The following is a 20,614-nucleotide window of genomic DNA, read 5'->3' as shown; positions in this document are numbered from 1 at the left end:
ACACTCACTGGCGCGTGCGGTGAAGTGCTGAGGAGCGGGACACATCGGCGAGGTCTCTGGGGTGCGCCCTGACAATGTCGCGCTCTCCCTGCCGACGGCTAACCCCACTATGCTCCGATGCTCCTATGCATCAGGGAAGAAAAACGCCACATTTCAGTCACAGGTGGCTGAAAAGAAAACTGTCGCCTCTGAAGCCCGTCCTCACGGCATTCCGGCCTCAGGATCCCTGGCCCAGGGGATTCGATTGTCAGTTTCATGGTAAGATCAACTGAAATTGGGGCCAGAGAAATACTGGAGTGGGGAGTGTGTTTGCCTTGCATGCAGCCGAGCCAGGCTCAATCTCCAGCATCCCGTATGGTGCCCCGAGCACTGCCAGGAGTCACCCCTGAGCATCGCTAGATGTGGCCTCCCCCCAAAAAAAGATAAATTGAAATCTACAGCTTCACCCAAACTGCAGGGCCTTCCTCACGAGGTGGCGTCCCGGTCTCCTGGGAGGAGGGTCCCTAACCCAAGCAGAGAGGATGCTCCTGCCCCAGGCCTCAGCCCACCTCTCACCAGTGCTCGCCTCAAAGGGCTTCCTCTCTAGATTGCAGGGAAATGAGAAGATACGTGCTTTGGACCTGGCCCTGCCCACCGGTCACTCACCTGCCACCAGGAGCAAAGCCTTGACCTCCAAGTCGGTCCTCAGTTTCCAGATGCAAGGATTAAACTTGTGGGTCTCAGTGCCTGGAAAAGAGAAAAGCAGTATGGAACAGCATGGCTAAGTGGTGAGGTGGGAATTGGGCATCGTTTCCAATCTCCCCAAGACGATTTATCTCTCCTCCTAAACCCACTCCACTCTTGCTTTCTCCTGATTTCTAACCTAGCAACCGTAGTGCTGGGCCAGCAGCTATACGGTTTATCCGACTCTTAAATCAGACAGTTTTGCTAGGCTCCGAACACCTATTTTTTTGTTGTGTTGTTTTTGGGTCACACCTAGAGATGCTCAGGGGAGACTCCTGGCTCTGCACTCAGGAATCACTCCTGGCGGTGCTCAGGGGACCATACGGGATGATGGGAATCGAACCTGGGCCAGCCGCATGCAAGGCAAAGGCCCAACTTGTACTATCACTCCAGCCCCAAACACCTAAATTTTTATTCTATTTGGTTTTGGAGCCACACCTGGCTGTGCTCAGGGATCACTCTGGCAGGCTCAGGGGACCACTTGCAGTGCCAGGGATTGAACCCAGGTTGGACACGTGCAAGGCAGGCACCTGACCCTCTATGCTGTTGCTCTGGCCCCACAAACGCTTGGCCTTTGTGCTGAACTGATTTCTGTGGGGCTGTGTGGACGCTGCCATCTGGCCTGGTCCTCGTGCCCAGGCTGTGTGTGACGGTGGCCATTTACAAACCAGACGGCACAGGGGAAGGGGCAGGCAAGCCCAGCTCAACAGTTCACACGCTTCTTTCATGATCTTCCTTTCTTCAACTCCAAAATGCTGAAGAAATGAAAACTGAGAGAAATGTCTGTTTCATCTGCCTTTTCAAACACATGAAAAGAAATGGCGGTGGTTTCCGTTTCCGGCCTGCCGCAGCTGATCGGGAGCGAACTCTGTGATGTGTGCTTTGTTATCTGGGGGTGGCGAGTTGTCTCCGATGCTGCGTTGCGGCCAGGGCTGCCGCTAACAACACTGAACATCCGAGAGAGCTCCAAGAGCAAGAGAACTAACTTTTTTTTTTTTTATGAGTAATTTGCCATCATGGGACCACCTGCTCCTCGATAATGAGGCTCTGAGCTAAGGAAGTTTTCAGCAAATTGGAGACAGTGGTGCAGGGAAGTATAACGGTGAGCGGGATTGGTGTTGGAATACTGAACGCTGTAACACATCATCATGAAACCACAGTGTTTATTAATGTAGGGGGAAATTTACGTATTTGGGCTTTACCTATTCTACAAAAACTCCAAAATATATGAATACAGAATTGCTATAAAAAAGTTATTAATGACAGGTGAGACATGATTGTCACCATAATGAGATACAAGTAGCACTGTAGCACTGTTGTCCCATTGCTCATTGATTTGCTCGAGCGGGCACCAGTAATGTCTCCATGTGAGACTTGTTGTGACTGTTTTTGGCATATCAAATACGCCACAGGTAGCTTGCCAGGCTCTGCTGTGTGAGTGGGATATTCTCAGTAGCTTGCCGGGCTCTCTGAGAGGGATGGAAGAATCGAACCTGGGTTGGCCGTGTGCAAGGCAAATGCCCTGCCTACTGTGCTATCGCTCCAGCCCAATGAGATCCAAGTATAAAATTTAATTTAATGTAATATACTCTAGATTCCAGAGTTAAAAGACATATATGTAAATGAGAATAGGCATTTTATTATATTGTATTAAATGTTTTTAATTTTTTTATTTGCATAGTCAAAATCATAAAATAATCATAAATTGGCTCTTATTGACTTACTTCCTCATCATTCTATTTGCCCTTCCTTAAAGTTTTGCTGGAATAAGCAATATAAAGCAAATTTGTTATGTGCCCAAGGGGGCAGGTTGGGTTTGGGAGGGAAACTGGGGACACTGGCAGAGGGGAGGTCACACTGGTGGCGTTGGAACACAAAATGCCTGAAACAACTGTATAATAAACAATTTTGGAAATCATGGTGTTTTTAGTAAAAAGAAATTAAGAAAAAGATAAAGGAAGTTTTCAGCAGGTCATTGTGGGGAAATTCCGGAGTCACGTCTCCACCCTGCGCCTGGAGAGACGGGCTGTGAGGGCTGGGCATGCGCAGTGGACCCAGCAGGGCCGGGGACGCATCCCTGCGCATCATCCCGCACACCCCGCAGAGCCCTCTGCCCGGCCACCCAGAGCCCCTCCTCCCGCTGCTGCCCATTCTCCCCCACCAGCAGGGCTGCTGCGGTGCAGGTGTGCGGGGGGCACCTTCCAGGCCAGGCACTGTCCCCTACTTAGGGCAAAAAGCACTGGAATGGGCACTTGGCACGCTGATCACCCTGACGAGGGTAAGATGCGGCTGACAGACAAGCACACACAGAAGAAAATGAAATAAGGAGCTCCCACCAGGGTCATGCACGGCTGGCCTGGCATGGGGCAACACCCCCCCACCACCATCCATGGCATTGCCAGGAGGGAGCCCTGAGCACAGAACCAGGAGCAACCTCTGAGCATCCCCCGGGCGGCGGGAGGGCAAACCCAAATAAAGAAAAGAGAAGAATCTCAGGCGCTGCCCGGGACACGGGCAGTCAGAGCCGGGGACACGGCGGCTGCCCTGACAGATGGGGTGGGGGCGGCTTCTCTCCTCCCCAGGGCCAAGCAGAAGCCAAGCGTTGGTCAAGACGGCGACAGGCGGGAAGGGAGAAGGAGCGGGTGGGCGCAGGCACCCACCGGAGTGCTGGGCTGCGGGGGAGGCAGGAGAGGGAAGGCACCGCACAGCCACCGCGCACGGTAACCAAATATTGTGACCACACGCCGCGACCGCGTGCCGTGACCGCACATTGTGACCGCGCACGGTGACCACGCACGGTGACCAAACATTGTGACCGCACTCCGTGACCGTGCCGTGACCGCGTGCCATGACTGCACATTATGACTGCGCATCGTGACCGCGCACCGTGACCGCGCACCATGACCGCGCACTGTGACTGCGCACCGTGACCACGCACAATGACCGTGCATCGTGACCGTGCACTGTGACCGCGCACTGTGACTGCGCACCGTGACTGCGCACCATGACCGCGCACGGCGAACGCGTGCCTTGGCCGTGCATTGTGACGGCACATTGTGACTGAGCACCGTGTCTGTGACTACGCGCCGTGACCGCGCACCGTAACCCCCTCCCCCACAAATCCCTCTGGTCAGGGTCCGACACAGCCCCCGGGAAGGCCTCTCCACCGTTCCACCATGGGCCTGACTGGTGTGTTTCACTGACCCCTGGCTGCTGGCTCTCAGCAGCCCACGTTCAGGATTTTTAGCGCTGGGAAGACTCACTTGTCTCTCCCAGGAGGGGAGGGTGGCCACGTACAGTGCCGTGGAACTGTCACAAGGAACTGGACGTTCACTGTCCTGCCGGGTCATTTAATTAGGGAGCAAATATGAGCATCTGGCAGAATTTAACTCTAAACTAAGCACAAAACATTGCAGGGCTGAGAGGACCACTGTTGTATGAATCAATGCAGACTGTATTTCTTCTTTTTGGGGGGCGGTGACACCCAGTGATGTTCAGGGGTTACTCCTGGTTCTGCACTCAGGAATTACTCCTGGCGGCGCTCGGGGGACTATACACACTGTGGATGGAACCCAGGTTGGTCGAGGCAAATGCCCTGCCTGCCGTACAATCGCCCCGGTCCTGTATTTGTTTTATTTAGAGTTTCAGCAAGAATGACATTTCAAAAAGTGGCATCCATGCAAATTGCCGGCACTCATGAACAGCTGGTCTTTCTTTGTCGCCACTCACCCTGATTCTAGCTCCGCGGACGCCTGACTTTGCCGTGTCTCCTAAAGTGCTCTGCCAACTATAGTGATACAGAATTGGGACTGACTGTCCTGCTACTTCTCCCTTTCCCATGCTCACGGCAGTGCACTGTCATCCCCACTTACCACTGCTAGTCACACCTGAATCCTTTTCCAGAGAGTCACAGGCGAGATACAAAATATTTTCTCTAAAGAGTCGGCAGAGGAGGGCGAGAGAGAGTACAGGCATTCAGGGGCTTACTCTGCATGCAGTTGGCCAGGGTTCAAATCCCTGACACTACAAATGGTCCCCTGAGCACCACGGGGAATTACTCCTGAGCACAGCGCCAGGAATAGCTCTTGAACAGGGCAGCTCTGGGGGAGGAGGGGGACAGGGTTAGAGGCCGGGCCAGGAGGGCTCAATGCTTGGATCCCTGTAAGTACTTCGAGGGCCGCTGTGAGTTCTCTGGCCGAGAGTCTGCGGCTAGCCCCCCACGTTCCTAGCATCAGTCGTACGAGTCAGTGGATTCACAATTACGGTTCATCTCTCAAGGTGCAGATGAATCACTCCTTAATTTAGCAACTTTCTCGTATTATTATTATTTTGGTTTTTGGGCCACATCCAGCAGCGCTCAGGGCTTACTCCTGGCTCTGGAATTACTCCCTCAGGAATTACTCCTGGCAGTGCTCATCATCGGACCATATGGGATGCCAAGGCTTAAACCCGGGGTTGACCCCGTGCAAGACAAACGCCCTCCCTGCTGTCCTATCGCTCCAGTCCCAACTTTCTCCTGACTCACTATCCACGCCCACTGCCCTGTCACCCGGACCCCTTCTGCTTGGCAGATGCCTCCAGCTCCACCCGCCTCCATTCTCGAGCGTAGGAGGGAAGGATCATCCTCAGGGCCGCCCCTTCTCATGGTCCCTCGGCCCAGGTCCTCAGGGCTGGGTTCGGTTGAGAAAGCCAGTGGAGGTTGCCACATGGTGCTGGCTTGCCAAAGCAGGAAGCTGTGTTTGAGCCGAGCGGGAAGTCAAGAGAGTCGACGGAGTCTGCAGCCGAAGAATCAGGGTCACTTGGACCCAGAGAAGCATGCACAAAGGACGCACACACCTCCCACAGAACCGCCCCGTCTCCCTGCTGGAGTCACCAGCTCTCCCAGATCCATACCCCCCCATGACGGGCTGAGGGGTCCACAGGCAGCCCCCTAACCCCCTTCCCACTGGCCCACTCTGTGGCTGGTGATGAGACCCTCTGCATTCAAGATGCTCCCTTTCCTGGGGCCGAGAGACGGTACAGCACTGAGGGCACACGCTACTACCCAGTTTCACTGCCAGTACCACGTGGTTCCTTGAGCACTGCTGGGTGAAGCCCTGGAGGTTCCCCCCCCTGCACCATCGGGGGGAACCAGGAATCCCCCGAAGTGCAGGGTCCACACACTCTCAGGTTCTTGCACTGAACTACTGACCTTACTGGCTGAGAATCACAGGTGGACCTGGCGGCTCTGAGCACTGCTTTGGGAGTCCCCCTAAAAGAAGTTTCCATACCAGGCAGAAGTGAACAGAGCTCAAAGACAGCAGGACGAGCAGGACCACAGAAACCACAGAGAGGAGGAACTGCAGGTGGCTGGTGGGGTTAGCGGAGTCCCCACAGCAGAAGAGAATGGACGGCCACCGATGGGCGGGGGCTCCTTTTGATTCATTTCTGGGCCACACTCAGCCAGGCTCAGCGCTACTCCTGGGTCTGTGCTCAGGGATTCCAGCTGGGGGAGCACGTGTGTTGCTGGGCTTAAGCCCCGGTAAGCCCTGTGCAAGGCGAGCGCCCTGTCTGCCGCACTGTCTCTCGGCCACTGGGGGCTCCTTCTGGGGGTGTGGGAGGTGGGGGCTGTAGCCCGAGATGTCCGGGGGCTGCACCCAGCTCCGTGTGCTGGGGGTTGCTCTGGAGGTGCTCCAGGGAGCATGCGAGGGGGGCAGGAATTGGACCCAGGCCTCCAGCCTGCAGGAAACACTCGCAGTCCTCAGAGCCTGGGAGACTTACTGTGCCGCCCAGTGTCCACGGGTGCTGAGCCGTGTGTCCGAGGCGTGGAGGGGCGCTGAGCCGTGTGCCCCGGGCATGGAGGGGCGCTGAGCCGCGTGCCCCGGGCGTGGAGGGGTGCTGAGCTGAGTGACGCCGCTGCCTGTGACTTTCAAGGAAACCAGCCTGAGCGCCTTCGGGGCGGCCACCACAGCGGCTGTTTCCTTCCTTCAAGGCGCTCGCAGTTTCCGAGGCGGCTCTCCGGGGCCCTGCGGGCAGGCCAGCAGCCCCAAGTGGGTTCCTAGGCAGGCGAGAGCCACACCTCGGGCTCGAGTGGGCGCTTTCTGGAAGCCTCTGCGAGGCCCTGGAGCACCACCAGGGAGGACGGGGAGCAGAGAGCAGCTCCGTCCTCCAGCACCTGAAACCCACACGCCCACAGGCCCCCGTGAGCCAACCCATCCCACGTCTGAGGGGGCGCCCCTGGCTCTGTGCCTGGGGGTAGCTTCGTGGGGACCAGGTGACGCCAAGGACAGAGCCTGCCTGCCCCAGCCCTGGTGCATCTTTCCTCCCCAGCTACTCATTTTCTTGTCATGCCACAGCACAGTGCTCCGTGTACAGAGAAGTTAGAGTCAGGATGTCCTGCTCTCTTGGCTACACGATCTTTTCCTCTTCCACACTCTTTCAATAGGGGCCATACCGGACCCTGGGGGGCGCAATTGCCACTGGGACTGAACTCAGGGCATTAAACATGCAGGAGTCAGCTCCACCGCTGGGAGAGTTCGCCGGCCCCAACCCAAATGATCGGTATAGCAGGGAGGGCATTAGCTTACATGAAGCCAACCCGGGTTTGATCCCTGCATCCCTTATGGTCCCCCAAGCCTGCCAGGAGAGATTTCTGAGTGCAAAGCCAGGAGTAAGCCCTGAGCTCCACTGCATGTGGCCCAAATGACAACAGAAAGAAAGAAAGAAAGAAAGAAAGAAAGAAAGAAAGAAAGAAAGAAAGAAAGAAAGAAAGAAAGAAAGAAAGAAAGAAAGAAAGAAAGAAAGGAAGGGAGAAAGGAAGGGAGAAAGAGAAGAAAGAAAGAAAGAAAGAAAGAAAGAAAGAAAGAAAGAAAGAAAGAAAGAAAGAAAGAAAGAAAGAAAGAAAGAAAGAAAGAAAGAAAGAAAGAGAGAGAGAAAGAAAGGGAGAAAGGGAAGGAAAGAAAGAGAGAGAAAGAAGGAAAGAAAGAAAGAGATTGAAAGAAAGAGAGAAAGAAAGAGAGAAAGAGAGAAAGAGATTGAAAGAAAGAAAGAAAGAAAGAAAGAAAGAAAGAAAGAAAGAAAGAAAGAAAGAAAGAAAGAAAGGAAGGAAGGAAGGAAGGAAGGAAGGAAGGAAGGAAGGAAGGAAGGAAGGAAGAAAGAAAGAAAGGGAGAAAGAAAGAAAGGAAGAAAGGAAGGAAGGAAGAAAGAAAGAAAGAAAGAAAGAAAGAAAGAAAGAAAGAAAGAAAGAAAGAAAGAAAGAAAGAAAGAAAGAAAGAAAGAAAGAAAGAAAGAAAGAAAGAAAGAAAGAAAGAAAAACCCAACTCTAGTTATTTTAAATTTGTTTCTTTAACATTATTTTAATTGAGAGCCTGTGGCTTACAATTCTGTCAATGATGGTTTCTCAGGCACATAATCCCAACACCTCATGCGTCACTTTAGCACCCACATCCTTCCCCCAAGAGCCCCGGCACCCCTCCCTCTCAAGCCCCCAACTCAATTGTGTGGATCAATTTTCCCACCATGTTGCCTTCCAGTTCTCACATCTTCAATTCTTAATATCAGGATCCAGTTTCCATAATCTCTCCTCTCTCCGGTCATTTGGGAGGAGAGGGGTTTTGTTGTTGCTGTTGTTTAAAGTTACATTTAGGTGCTTGACTTGTGGGCTGACCCTGATGCTACCCCCAGCATCACACATTCCCCCGAGCACCACTTGGAGTGAGCCAGGAGTAAACTCTGAGCACAGCCAGATGTGTTCCCAAGACCTCCCCCCAAAATGGAAGAATAGTAAAATCACATTTATGGTCCCCCTTCAAACTTTTAGACAGTATAGTGAGCGAGGTTCTTGCCTTGTACACAGCTGACCTGCAATTTAATTTCTAGAACCCCGTCTGATCTCCCGAGCACCACTAGGAGTGATTCCTGAGTGCAGAGCCAGGAATAAGGCCTGAGCACCACTGGGTATGGCCAAAAAAATAAATAAAATATAACCTAGAGATTACAATTGGTCAAAGCAGATTCAGAACAAAATAGCAAAAATTCAATTAACATTTTATACTGTCTTTTAATCCATATAATTTAATTTTGGGGTATTGGGTTTTGGGGGGTTTTGGTTTTGGAACTAACTCAGCACTTCTTCTGTTTCACCGACATCACTCTCGTGTGCTGTTCGGTGCAATGACACGGTCATCACTGATCTGACTTAGCAGAGTTTTGTTTCCCACCTGGAGAGTCATGGGGACATCAATCTCAGACAAACTCCAGCGGCTGTAACCTCGGCCACCCCACCGCAACCCTCCCCAGGGATCAGACTGGTTCCCGCTTACCTGAGCAGCTGCTTCAGGAGACGCCCGGGGGAGCTGCTCTGGAGAGAAGGAAGTGGATCTTTCTGCGTTTGAATCACTGACGTACTTCCCCTTCCTTCCTTCCGGTGGTGCTCGGGGCCGAAGGCTGAGGCTGTGAGTGAGCCTTTGGGTCCAGCCCTAAGCTTCTCCGTGGCCCCCTTGGTCTCGGGAGCCTGGGGAGCAAAGTCACTCTAAAACCACACATAGCAACCGTTGGGCATCCTGAGCTGGAGGAGAGTCTGAGCCGAGGCCACGGAAATGTTTTACGAAGGAAACCGCCACGGAGATGAAAGATGACTCAGAGATTCAGAGTCAACTGTTCTTGCTGGGTTTCACACCGACCTCAGCATAACTGACTCGCTCTGCCCAAAACACGGCTGCTAAATCAGATCAAGCGCACTCACTACACGGCTGGCGTGGACACTGCACGTGGGAACAGGGCACACGCCCCAGCAAGAATCAAAACTGGAACAGCACCTGAAACGCCCCTTTGGTCGACCTTTGCTAACCACCATCCCTGCAAAGAAGTTTCCCTCAACTACTGCGATAGCACAGCGTGTAGGGAGTTTGCCTCGCTTGCGGCTGACCTGGGTTCGATTCCTCCATCCCTCTCGGAGAGCCCAGCAAGCTACTGAGAGTGTCCCGCCCGCATGGCAGAGCCTGGCAAGCTACCCATGGCGTATTCAATATGCCAAAAACAGTAACAAGTCTCACAATGGAGACGTTACTGGTGCCCGCTCGAGCAAATGGATGAACAACGAGACGACAGTGCTACGACATGCTACAGTGCTATTGTCCTAGCACACGTGTTATTCTAACTCTGTCCACGGGCTTGTTGTTCTGGCTTTGTGCTTTCTGTCCGTGGAGCCGAGTAGCAGTCACCCTTCTGGCTCCTTCAGCTGCACCCGTGTGTAGTTAGACTGCGTTCTCACTGTGGTTTTATGTTTAATTACGTGAACATATCAGAATGTATTCACCTGTTGGACTGCTGGTGGGCATCTGTGTCAGTTACAATCCGGATTATTATGAACCACATTCTTATGGACATTCTTAGAGTCACTAAAATTTTTGCACATGATTTTGTTGTTTATGTGCAGGATTGCTGCCTCAGAGACTAACTATTCAGCATGAATAAAATTCTACAAATTTTCCCCTGGCGGTTCTATTGACTTAGACCCCTAGCACGTTCCAGTAGCTGGTACCTCTCCCGGCCTCCAAATGATCTGCCTTTCAGCTTTTATCTATCCTTGTGGGTGTGCGGTGGCTTCCTTTCCTTAATCTTTTTTGCTTACTGCGGAAAACGTTTTCCAGTTTTCGGTCATTAACCGTTGTATATCTCTAATTGGTAGAGAACGTGCTCGAGTGTTCTGTCTGCTTTGCCATTTGCTGTCTGTCTTTCTGTAACTGATTTCTAGACTCTTTCTAGCTTCAGGATATGAGTCCTGGCCAGATGTTTCTCTGACACACGCCTGTGGGTTATCCTTTCCCTTTCCTGGACGGGCCCTTTTCAGGGCCTCGGACGGGCTCTCGAGGGTGGGTTTGTTTGAGCTCGGGTGGGGAGGAAGTAACTCAGCTGGCCGAGAGGACGGGGCCTGTTGGTGAGGTCTCCACGATTCTCCCGGGCTGCAGGTGCCTCGTGTGTGAATGCAGCTGTTCTGCTAATCCCGCTGGCCCTTCAGTTCAAAAATCTCATTCTCGGTTTTTCTGCTAGGAAATGGTGGCGGCAGTGGCATCATCCACGTGGCAAGAGCCACCCCCTAAGACTTTCACCCAGAGGTAGGAACTTTGCAATGCTGTGGCTCATAGGCCATCATAGGATGATGGCGATACCGGCACGCCCTCGGCCCAGATAAGATCCAGAGCTGCTGCTCTCGAAACAGACCCTCTGCTCGTACAGACCATGATCCAAGAGGTCTTCTAACCCATTTTGGCACCCAGAGCGGCTTCTTATAGACATGCATCTAGACTGTGATCTGAACTAAAATATCAGAATCTTCATTCTCAGCAATGAAAAGAAATTATTAAATGATGCCTTTTCAGCAGGCCTGATTGTTGGGGAAAATTCCAAACAATAATAGTGAGTTCGCTATTGAAATATTGAATGTATTCAAAGTATAGAGAGAATAAAGTGAAGATCATTAGCTACTTAGGTGGGGGCTGGGTGGGAGGGGGGTATATTGGGGTTCTTGGTGGTAGAACATGTGCACTGATGAAGGGATGGGGGTTCAATCATTGTATGACTGAGACTTAAACCTGAAAGCTTTGTATTTTTTTTCTTTTTCTCACGGTGATTCAATATAATAAAATAAAAAATATAAAAAAGAAAAAAAAATCTCCTTCTCCTGAGGCCTGGGGCTGGTGCCCTTCTGCTGAGGCCCGCTGAGGAGGACGAGGGCTGGGGAGAGCTGGTGGGAGTTAGGACAAACTTGGGGTAACCCAGGCCGGAAAAGCCTTGGGCCACCCGCTTGGCTCCTGGGGCCAGTTTCCCCTTGAAGGGGTCAGGATTCCGGTTCCCGCGGTCACTCACTCCTGTCCTTCTGAGTGTCCGCTACGCCCAGCTCTGCTGCCACAGTGGCGGTGGCGGGCCCCTGGCCTACGAGGTCCTCCCTAAGGGTGACCTGTCGCTGTAGACCTCAGAGTCTTGGAATGTCGCGGCAGAGGAAACTGACTCCGCTCCGGATGGTGTGGAAGAAAGCGTTTCCGGAATGAGGGTGACCTGGAAGAGTTATTCACGGAGCAGATACGAAGTGCAATCAGGTTGCGGTGGCAACTGCCGCAGACTGGCCCACAGGCAGATTTCTTCCCTCTCCTAAGGTCTAAAGTTCTGATGCAGGGGCTGGAGCAATAGCACAGCAGGTAGGGCATTTGCCTTGCACGCAGCTGACCCAGGTTCGAATCCCAGCATCCCATATGGTCCCCTAGCACCGCCAGGGGTAATTCTTGAGTGCAAAGCCAGGAGTAACCCCTGTGCATCGCCAGGCGTGACCCAAAAAGCAAAAAAATAAAATAAAATAAAATAAATAAACAAAGTTCTGGTGCAAGGTGTAGGCGGGTGGGTTTGCCCTAGAGGCCTCTCTTCTCGGCCTGCGGGCGGTCACCTTTTCTGGGCCTGCACGGATTCTTTCTATCCCCTCTCAATAGCCCCTTTTTGCTGCTCCTGTGCTCAGGGGTCACTCCTGGCAGTGCCGGTGACCACTGAGTACTGCGGATCAAACTGGGCTCCGTCCCATACCAGGCAAGCGCCTTCACCCTCGGACTGTCCCTCCAGCCCCAGAGTTGAAGCTTTATGTTGAATAAATGATCGTAGGGTGGACTCTAGCGGAGTTGAACGGAGCAGAGGCTTTTCTGGAGATTTAGTCTGCGGTGGACGGGGGGCATGTGGCCACCACACAGCGTGGCCAGTGCAGCTGGGCACCTGGACAAGCCCCAGCGGAGATCGGAGTGAGGGGCACAAGCGGGCCGGGGGCGCGGGGGCAGGCAAAGGGAGGTGGCTGACAAATGCCCCCTGCGCCCTAAGAATGCTGGGGGCATGGCAGACCCTGGTAAATGCCCTCAGACCCCCTGAGAGTGCCGGGTGTGTGGCAGACCCTGGCAAATGCCCTCAGACCCCCTGAGAATGCCGGGGGCATGGCAGACCCTGAAGCAGAGGGCAGGGGGGAGGGACTGGTGATATCTCGGGAAGCAGAAGACCAACGTGTAGTTGAAAGAAATCACGCTGTCACGACCTAAAGGCGCCCGCAGCGCATGAGGGCCAGACCCCCAGCACCGCCCAGAGCCGGCGGAGCCCTCGGAAAAGGAGACGCTCCCGTAGGAACAGAGGCTTCGAGAAGAACAGGAAGGCAGGCGGCCCGGAGTTCCCTGCTCCTGGGGCCCGAGACATGGTCCAGGGGTAAGGCTGACACCGGTGTGGCCCCTTGGCACCCCACCTGGCTTCCCAAGTAGTGCCAGCAGTGGCCCCTTGCGCACAGAGCCAGGAGAAAGCCCTGAGCACCCTTGGGTGTGGTGCCGCAAAAAAAAAAAAAGTTCATAATTCTTCCCCTTGCTGATGCCCTCGCAAAAGACCACATAGAAAACCCCGAGCTTTGGCAGAAACCTAGACAGCCAATGCTGCAGAGACAGGCCACACTTACCTGTCCTGAGGTCACCTGCTCGCAAGCAGCGGTGTGCCCGGTGTGCCCGTGCTTTCTCCCACTCTAGAGAGAGAACTTGACCCTCCAGTCTCTCCCCTGTGGGGAAGCCGCATTCTCTCGCAGACACACATTATCCCCACCCCACCCCTTGCCTTCCCCCTCCCCCCCACCCCATAATGTGATCTCAGCTGCTGCCAAGACTCGCTCTGGATGGTGAAATGCGAAGGTCACAAGCAGCCCCAGCCCGGCCCGCACCCGGGCCCCCAGCCCCTCTCCCTGCTCCTCATGTGGGGGCAGCGCCACACCGGGCCCTTGGTGGTTACAGGGTAAGAATGACAGCTGTCCCTCTTTGTGGTCACCAGCCACAGTCTGGCCCTTTGCTTCGGCAGCTAATCGAGCCACAGCGGGCCCCGGAAGCCGACGTCCTGCTCATCTGAGCAGAGCTGATAAGCGACTAAGCAGCTTCTCAAGACGGAAACTGAGCAGCCGAGCCAGCAGGGGCTCCAGGCAGGCCACGAGTTGCCCTTTGGGTGCCGGTGCTTGGGGACGGGGCCACAGGGAAGGGGCAGGGAACCAGCGCTGAGGCCCAGAGCAAAAGTTATCTGCAGGGGGCTGGAGCAATAGCACAGCGAGTAGGGCATTTGCCTTGCACGCGGCCGACCTGGGTTCGATTCCCAGCATCCCATATGGTCCCCTGAGCACTGCCAGGAGTAATTCCTGAGTGCAAAGCCTGGAGTAACCCCTGTGCATCGCCAGGTGTGACCCAAAAAGCAAAAAAAAAAAAAAAGAAGTTATCCGCAATCGGCGCCAAGCTATCTCGGCCCGGTGCCTGCAAGCATCCCCAAGCACCCTTGGACCCAGTTCAGGCATTTGTCAGCTGATCTCACAGCAGGTGAGTCCCAGTCCAGGGCCCTCACCTCGAGGCGCTGCTGCTCACACGTGTATTTTCACTTCCACTGGGAGCGTCAGATTCCTCCGACAGACGCCTGGGCACTGCCCTCTTTGTCTCCCTCACGCGCTGTCATCACTGCTCCTGTTCGATCGTCCTGTTATCGGGCTGGCTGTCCGACCATGTCAGGTCACACTGTCAAGGGCAGGATGGGAAGGAAAACTCGAACATCCACAGAATTGGCTTTGAGGGGGGTAGGGGAGCAAAAAATTTGCTCCCCCCAATATGTCTTTGGCAAAGGGTGAGCTGACGTCTGGCGGCTGCCTTTGCAAAGGGCCCAGGGGCGAGTCCCATGGTTGATTGAGCAAATGACCAGGCAAGCCCCAGAATGTAAACGTAATCCCGGGCCTAGAGGGTGATCACCTTCTGGGAAAGGAGAAATAGAAAGAAGTAGAAAAAAGGAGGGAGGAGGCCAGAGCGATAGTACAGTGGGGAGGGCGTTTGCCTTGCACGCAGTCAACCCAGGTTCAATCCCCAACATCCCATATGGTCCGCCAACAATGCCAGGAGTAACCCTTGAGCATCGCCGTGTGAGCCAAAAAGGGAAAAAAAAGAGAGAAAGAAAGAAAAAAAAAGAGGTGGGAGAACTAGTGGCAAGTAAATGTAAGGGCACTGTACTTCTGAGGGGGAAGACCAAACCTCCTGATCCTTTTCCTTGGCGAAATCTGAACTTCAGTCTGTATGCCTTCTTTTTGCTGCGCCTTTCCGGGTCACCCTGCCATTCTCTTTCTCTACAGCCTTCCAGTGTCCTCAGTCTTAGCCGCACTTCCTACCTGAAAGGTTTCTGAAGCCATACGGGTGCGCTAGTGAATCTTCCTAGATCACCCAGGACGCATCTATGTTATCATGAAACTTCCTTTGGAAAGTTGTTCTCATCAGTCTGTCTGGCACTTGAGTTCTGGTCGAGCCTCTAGAAACACGGCTGAGACCCAACTGTGGCTGTTGATGAGCTGAGGTGACATCACTACAATGATTGGGCCTGCACAGAGGTGCTGGCAACACTGATCCTGATGCTTAACATGTCTGTGTTTGAGAGACAGGACTGGACTGAAGAAAACATAAATCTGTCAGTTTACGGCTCACCCCGCCCCGCCCCCAAAGGAAGAACAAACCCAGGGTTCACTCACTGACTGGCTTGCCCAGAAACAAAACGTAATTCTATAACATAGCTGGATGCCAATGATTTACGCACAGCTAACTGCCATGTCTTGCCCTGCGCCTGGCTGTTTTCACTGGGGTCCCTCGGAGGGGGCAGGTTGAGTTTCCCTCCCTGCCCCGAGCAGAGCACCAGCAGTTGAAGACCTCTGGAACCCAGCCACAGCCATGCTCAAGGCCACTCTCCACATGTTCGGATGAGCCTCATACATGAAGGAACTGGCAGAGGGACCCAGGTATGCGGGACCTGGGGTGGAGATTTCCAAGGCTGCTTGGATCAGGACTGGGCCTCTACCACCCAGATTCCCCAATTTTCCAGTAGCTAGGCAGTCACACCTAGAAACTGCCCCCAACGCTGTGTAACCCCATCAACAGCCAACATCCAGAGACTATAAAACTAAGCTCCAGGACATCTGATAGCCTAGTTCGCCCTCTTGGAGAACCTGGCAAGCTACTGAGAGTTTCCTGCCTGGCAAGCTCCCCGTGGCGTATTCATATGCCAACTACAGTAACAATGATGGGTCTCATTCCCCTGACCCTGAAGAGCCGCTAATGCAGCACCATTGGGAAGGACAAGTAAAGAGAAGCTGCTAAAATCTCAGGGCTAGGATGAATGGAGACGTTACTGGACCTGCTCGAGCAAATCAATGATCAATGGGATGACAGTGATACAGTGACAGAACTGTCATGTATTTCTACCTCAGTGTCTCTTATGGATCCTGGAAATGAAGTTTATTTTCAACATTTTCCATTGAGGTCATCCTACCTCAGTCAACCTCGTCACCTCAAAGCCAGTTTAGAAACTGACAGCAGGCAAGGGCTCTGAGGCGAATATTGAGTAAGGGAAGATGATTCTGCTGAGGAACAGACTGATAACCCCTTGGCTTGTTTAATGAATGTTCTTGTTTAATGAACGTTCTTCCCGAGGGCTTCTGACCGTGGTACTCATGGCATAGAAGTGTGGGTCCTGCTGAAGCTCCAAGAATTCACGTCTTCGTGTTTTCTTTCTATTTTTTTTACTTTTTATTTTATTCTATTTATTCATTTTTTTTTAATTAGTGAGTCACAGTGAGGGTACAGTTACAGATTCGTGCTTTCTACTGATTTGCCAAAGTGCTGTTTAGCTACTATGTTTTGGATCTCAAAAATGCTAACTCCCTCCTGGGGGTTGACTTAGGACACAAGCCGATCCCCTACAGCCCGAGCACGACCTGTGACTGGAATCCAGTCATCATCCACTGTGCTGTGTGCGTGCAGTACTCAACACACACAGCACAGTGGGCAGTAGAAGGAAGGTGGGGGCCAGCCGCTGAGACAGGCTGGTGGCACGCGGTCGCTGTTGGGGACTATGCCCAGCAGTGCCACAGGGCAGTGTCACAGGACAGGAAGACCCACTGTCAGAGGGAAGGTTTCCAGGAGCAGTCTTCACCTGCAGAAGCCTTCTGGACCAAGCGGCTGCATCCAGCACTTTCTGCATCTCAACCGGCTTCTTGCGGCTCCTCTGCTGATTGCCAAGGTGCCGTATCTGGACTCCTGTGCCTCTGAATGGAGTCGAGGCTGCGGGGGAGCAGCCAGCTGTCACCTGTTCTTGCCTTCTGCCTGTGTATCAGTTTCTTTGTGAACAGAGTGGTTGGTTTGCAGCTGAGAGCCTTGTGCACCAGCTCCCTCACCACTGTCTTATCCATCATGGATACATTGACTCATTGACCCACACAGCACGTGCCCAGGGAGGCTCCTTACAGTGTGTGCACTGAGAGGGGCAGCCTCAGCCCGGCTCACGCGGGGACCCCGCAACCATTCTGCACACTGGGTTCAGTTCCAAAGGGTTTAGCTTTGGTTTTGGTTTTGGTTTTTGGTGTGGGGGGCACACTCAGCAATGCTCAAGGATTGCCCCTGGCTCTGCACTCATGAATTACTCCTGACGGTGCTTGGGGGACCATATGGGATGCTGGGGATCAAAGCTAGTGGACCACAAGTAAGGAAAATGCCCTATCCACTGTACTATCTCTCCAGCCTCTGGAGAATTTTTAAAATTTAATTTTTATAGGGATGTTCACAATGATTTATTATATTTAATATTTCAACATCAATCCCACCCACCATTGTACCTTCCCACCACCCTTATTTTGAATTTTCCCAGCCACCAACCAAGCCTGCCCCAATAGCAGGCCCTAAATAATTTAGTTTGCGTTGCTTGTTATGAACAATTCTCTAAAAATGACCAAAAAAGCTTTCCTTAGAAGAAAGTGTGTGAAGATCGTTGTATTTCACCCTGTTGTCATTGAGCCCTTGTATAAGAAATTACTAACGTGTTGTTATAGGTTGAGCTCTTGTGCTAATATATTTTTTTTTAATTGAGATTGGTTGCCTTCTACCTTACATCCTATCCAATGTGTGCTATGCCTGGTATGTCAGTGGTATAGAGTATAAAATATCGCACTCCAAGAATTCTAAAATTTTAAATAAGGTGATACAGTTGGAGTTAAATTTATAACTGAATGGGGACTTTGGGGTCTGAGGCATCTCTGCTTGTTGATCTCTTTGAGATTTCTGAGCCTCTCTTGTTGATCTCTTCAAGATTTCTGAGCCTCTGGATCATGGCCAGTTAATGAGCTTATATGGTGCCAGAGGCAGTTCCTGGGCATGACTGCCAGGCTCCCGGAAGAACAGGGGGATGGGGGGAGGTCGCCCATCCCCAACTCCATGAGAGCCTGGAGATTTCTGTCACAAGACCCACATACCTGAGTTTTCCCAACAGGTAAATTCACGGGTGAGGCTAGTCTGCCCCTGTGGAGATCGGCCCTAAGCATGGTGACAACTGGATTCTGGAGGTTTTTCAATTGTCAGGGCTCTGTTGGGACAGGTGGTAGCACTCACCCGCCCTGCTTTGGGTGGCTCCGGATAGGAGGTTCAGCCTGGCGCGGGGTATGGAGGCATCTTTGCAGCTTGTTGATCTCTTCAGAGATTTATTTGTGAGTCTCTGGATTTCAACTGTTTAATGAAACTTAAATGGCACCAGAAGCAGTTGTGGGCATGACTGCCAGGTCCAGGAAGAACAGGGAGATGGAGGAGGTCACTCATCACCGACTTCTGGAGCAGCTTTAAGAGGAGTCCCCAACTTCATGCTTCTCAGCTGGAGATGTTCATGCAGAAGCTCTTCACTCCTACTGGACCCATCGTGTTCACACACTTATCCCACAGGCTTCTGGGTGCACACAGGGGAAGAAGGAAATTAGGAGAGATGGACGGCAGGGAGGGCGTTTGCCTTGCACACAGCCGACCTAGGTTCAATCCCCAGAATCCCCGAGCACCGCCAGAAGCAATTCCTGAGTACAGAGCCAGGTATGACCCCAAAAGCCAAATAATAATAATGCACTGCACTGTAGCACTGCCGTCCCGTTGTTCATCAATTTGCTCGAGTGGCACCAGTAACGTCTCCATTATGAGACTTGTTGTTACTGTTTTTTGCATATTGAATATGCCATGGATAGCTTTCCAGGCTCTGCCGTGCGGACAGGATATTCTCTGTAGTTTGCCGGGCTCTCAGAGAGGGATGGAGGAATTGAACCTGGGTCGACCACATGTAAGGCCACATGCAATGCCCTACCCACTGTGCTATCACTCCAGTCCAAATAATAATAATAATAATTAATAATGTAGTAATAATAATGAGAGATTGCAAAGCATGGTAGTGCCAAGGGCCAGGAAAAGGGGCCATGGGAGGTGGCCTCGCAGGCATAACTGGGGCGGTAGGATTAGACTATCAGCGGGGCTGCAGCCCACGATGGAGGCGTGCACCGGCACGCTGAAGCCAGCAGCGGGTCAGGAGATAAACTTAAAAAGGCAGAGTGGAGAATTCGAGCAGAGAGCAGCTCCTGGCGCGAGTTAGGGGCAGAGAACCCTCCTCCCACCAGCCCGCCCTTTCTCACATGGGTCCTCCCCACTGGGAAATGAGGCAGAACGCCAGTGGGAAGCCATCCCACGCCATAGCTGTCCATAATGCATCCCGTATGTGCTGGGCCCCGCACAAGGGGCAGGGACGCGTTTGTGAGTAGTGGGGATTTTGCCTGCCCGGAGCGTGCCTTCTCCAGGATGGAAACGACCAGGGTGGAGTGGACTGGATTGTGGGAGTGGCAGCTCATCTCACAGAATCTCTGGGGTCTTATACTCAGCTCCTTTTTGGCAAAGGGAAGTGACTGAAGTAAGAAGGGATACTTAATTTCAAGAGCAAGGATAAGAAAAATAATAGACTTTAAAGACAAAGGCCTATGGCAGAGCCTGGAAAGCTACCCGTGGTGTATTCGATATGCCAAAAACAGTAACAAGTCTCACAATGGAGACATTACTGGTGCCCCCTTGAGCAAATTGATGATCAACGGGATGACAGTGACAGTGACAGTGACAAAGACAAAGGCCAGAGAGAGTCCAGCCGTTAGGGTGCTTGCCTTGCTGACCAGGGTTCGATTCCCAGCACTCCATATGCTCTCCTGAGCCTGCCAGGAGTGACCCCTGAGCACAAAGCCAGGAGTAAGCCCTGAACACAGCGGGTATGGCCCATCTCCACCCCCTACCCTGCCTCTCCAAAGACAAAGGTTTGGGGGCTAGTGTCATGCCAGAGGCCTGGGGTTCGATCCTTGACAGTGCATGTCCCCTGAGCATCCCCAGGTGTCCTTCCCACCCTCCACCCCAAGAAAAGGAGTACGATCTTCACTCAGAGTGAGTACATGCAGGCAGGTGCCCTTTAGGAAAGCTCCGTCCCAGAGTTGGTCCTTTTTCAGACACTCAAGTGCACGTCTTGGTCATTCCGATGAAGCAGGTAGGTGCAGCATTGCATTTTACAAATATTTCCACCCAGTACGTTTTCAACAGCGCTCACAGGTCTGTGTGTGGGGAGGGGGAGGGGGAGAGGCTCGTTAATATGGGAAATATACCTTCCCCATCTCACCCCGCCCCGGCCCAGGTTTCCACTCAACAGTCTGTCCCCGCCCGCCGCGTCCCGATGCCCCGTAACTATTTGTTTCTGGGTGCGAGAGCGCCTTTGCAGGTTGCAATTAACCCGCAAACAAGCTGGAGCGCAGGGCCAGGACGACGCCCCCTCCCTCTGGGACTGGCTTTTGTCCTTCTGTTTTGTTTCCTCCTGTGCTGCTAGGCGACCCTAACTCACGGTCTCGGGGGGGACCCGCCACCTCCAGGCCAGACAGAGGCGGTGCCCGGGCTGGGTGGGGCCTGGGGGGCGGGGCCCGCGGGGCGCGAGAGGCCGGAGGAGCCCGAGGGGGCGTGTCCGGGGGCGTCGGGGGCGGGGCCCGCGGAGCCTGAGCGGCCGCGCGAGCCAAGGAGGC

The sequence above is a fragment of the Sorex araneus genome, chromosome 4 (genome assembly GCF_027595985.1).
Source record: "Sorex araneus isolate mSorAra2 chromosome 4, mSorAra2.pri, whole genome shotgun sequence".
NCBI classification, from domain to species: Eukaryota; Metazoa; Chordata; class Mammalia; order Eulipotyphla; family Soricidae; genus Sorex; species Sorex araneus.
The sequence above is the reverse complement of the archived record's forward strand: the minus strand, read 5'-3'. Positions refer to the sequence as shown.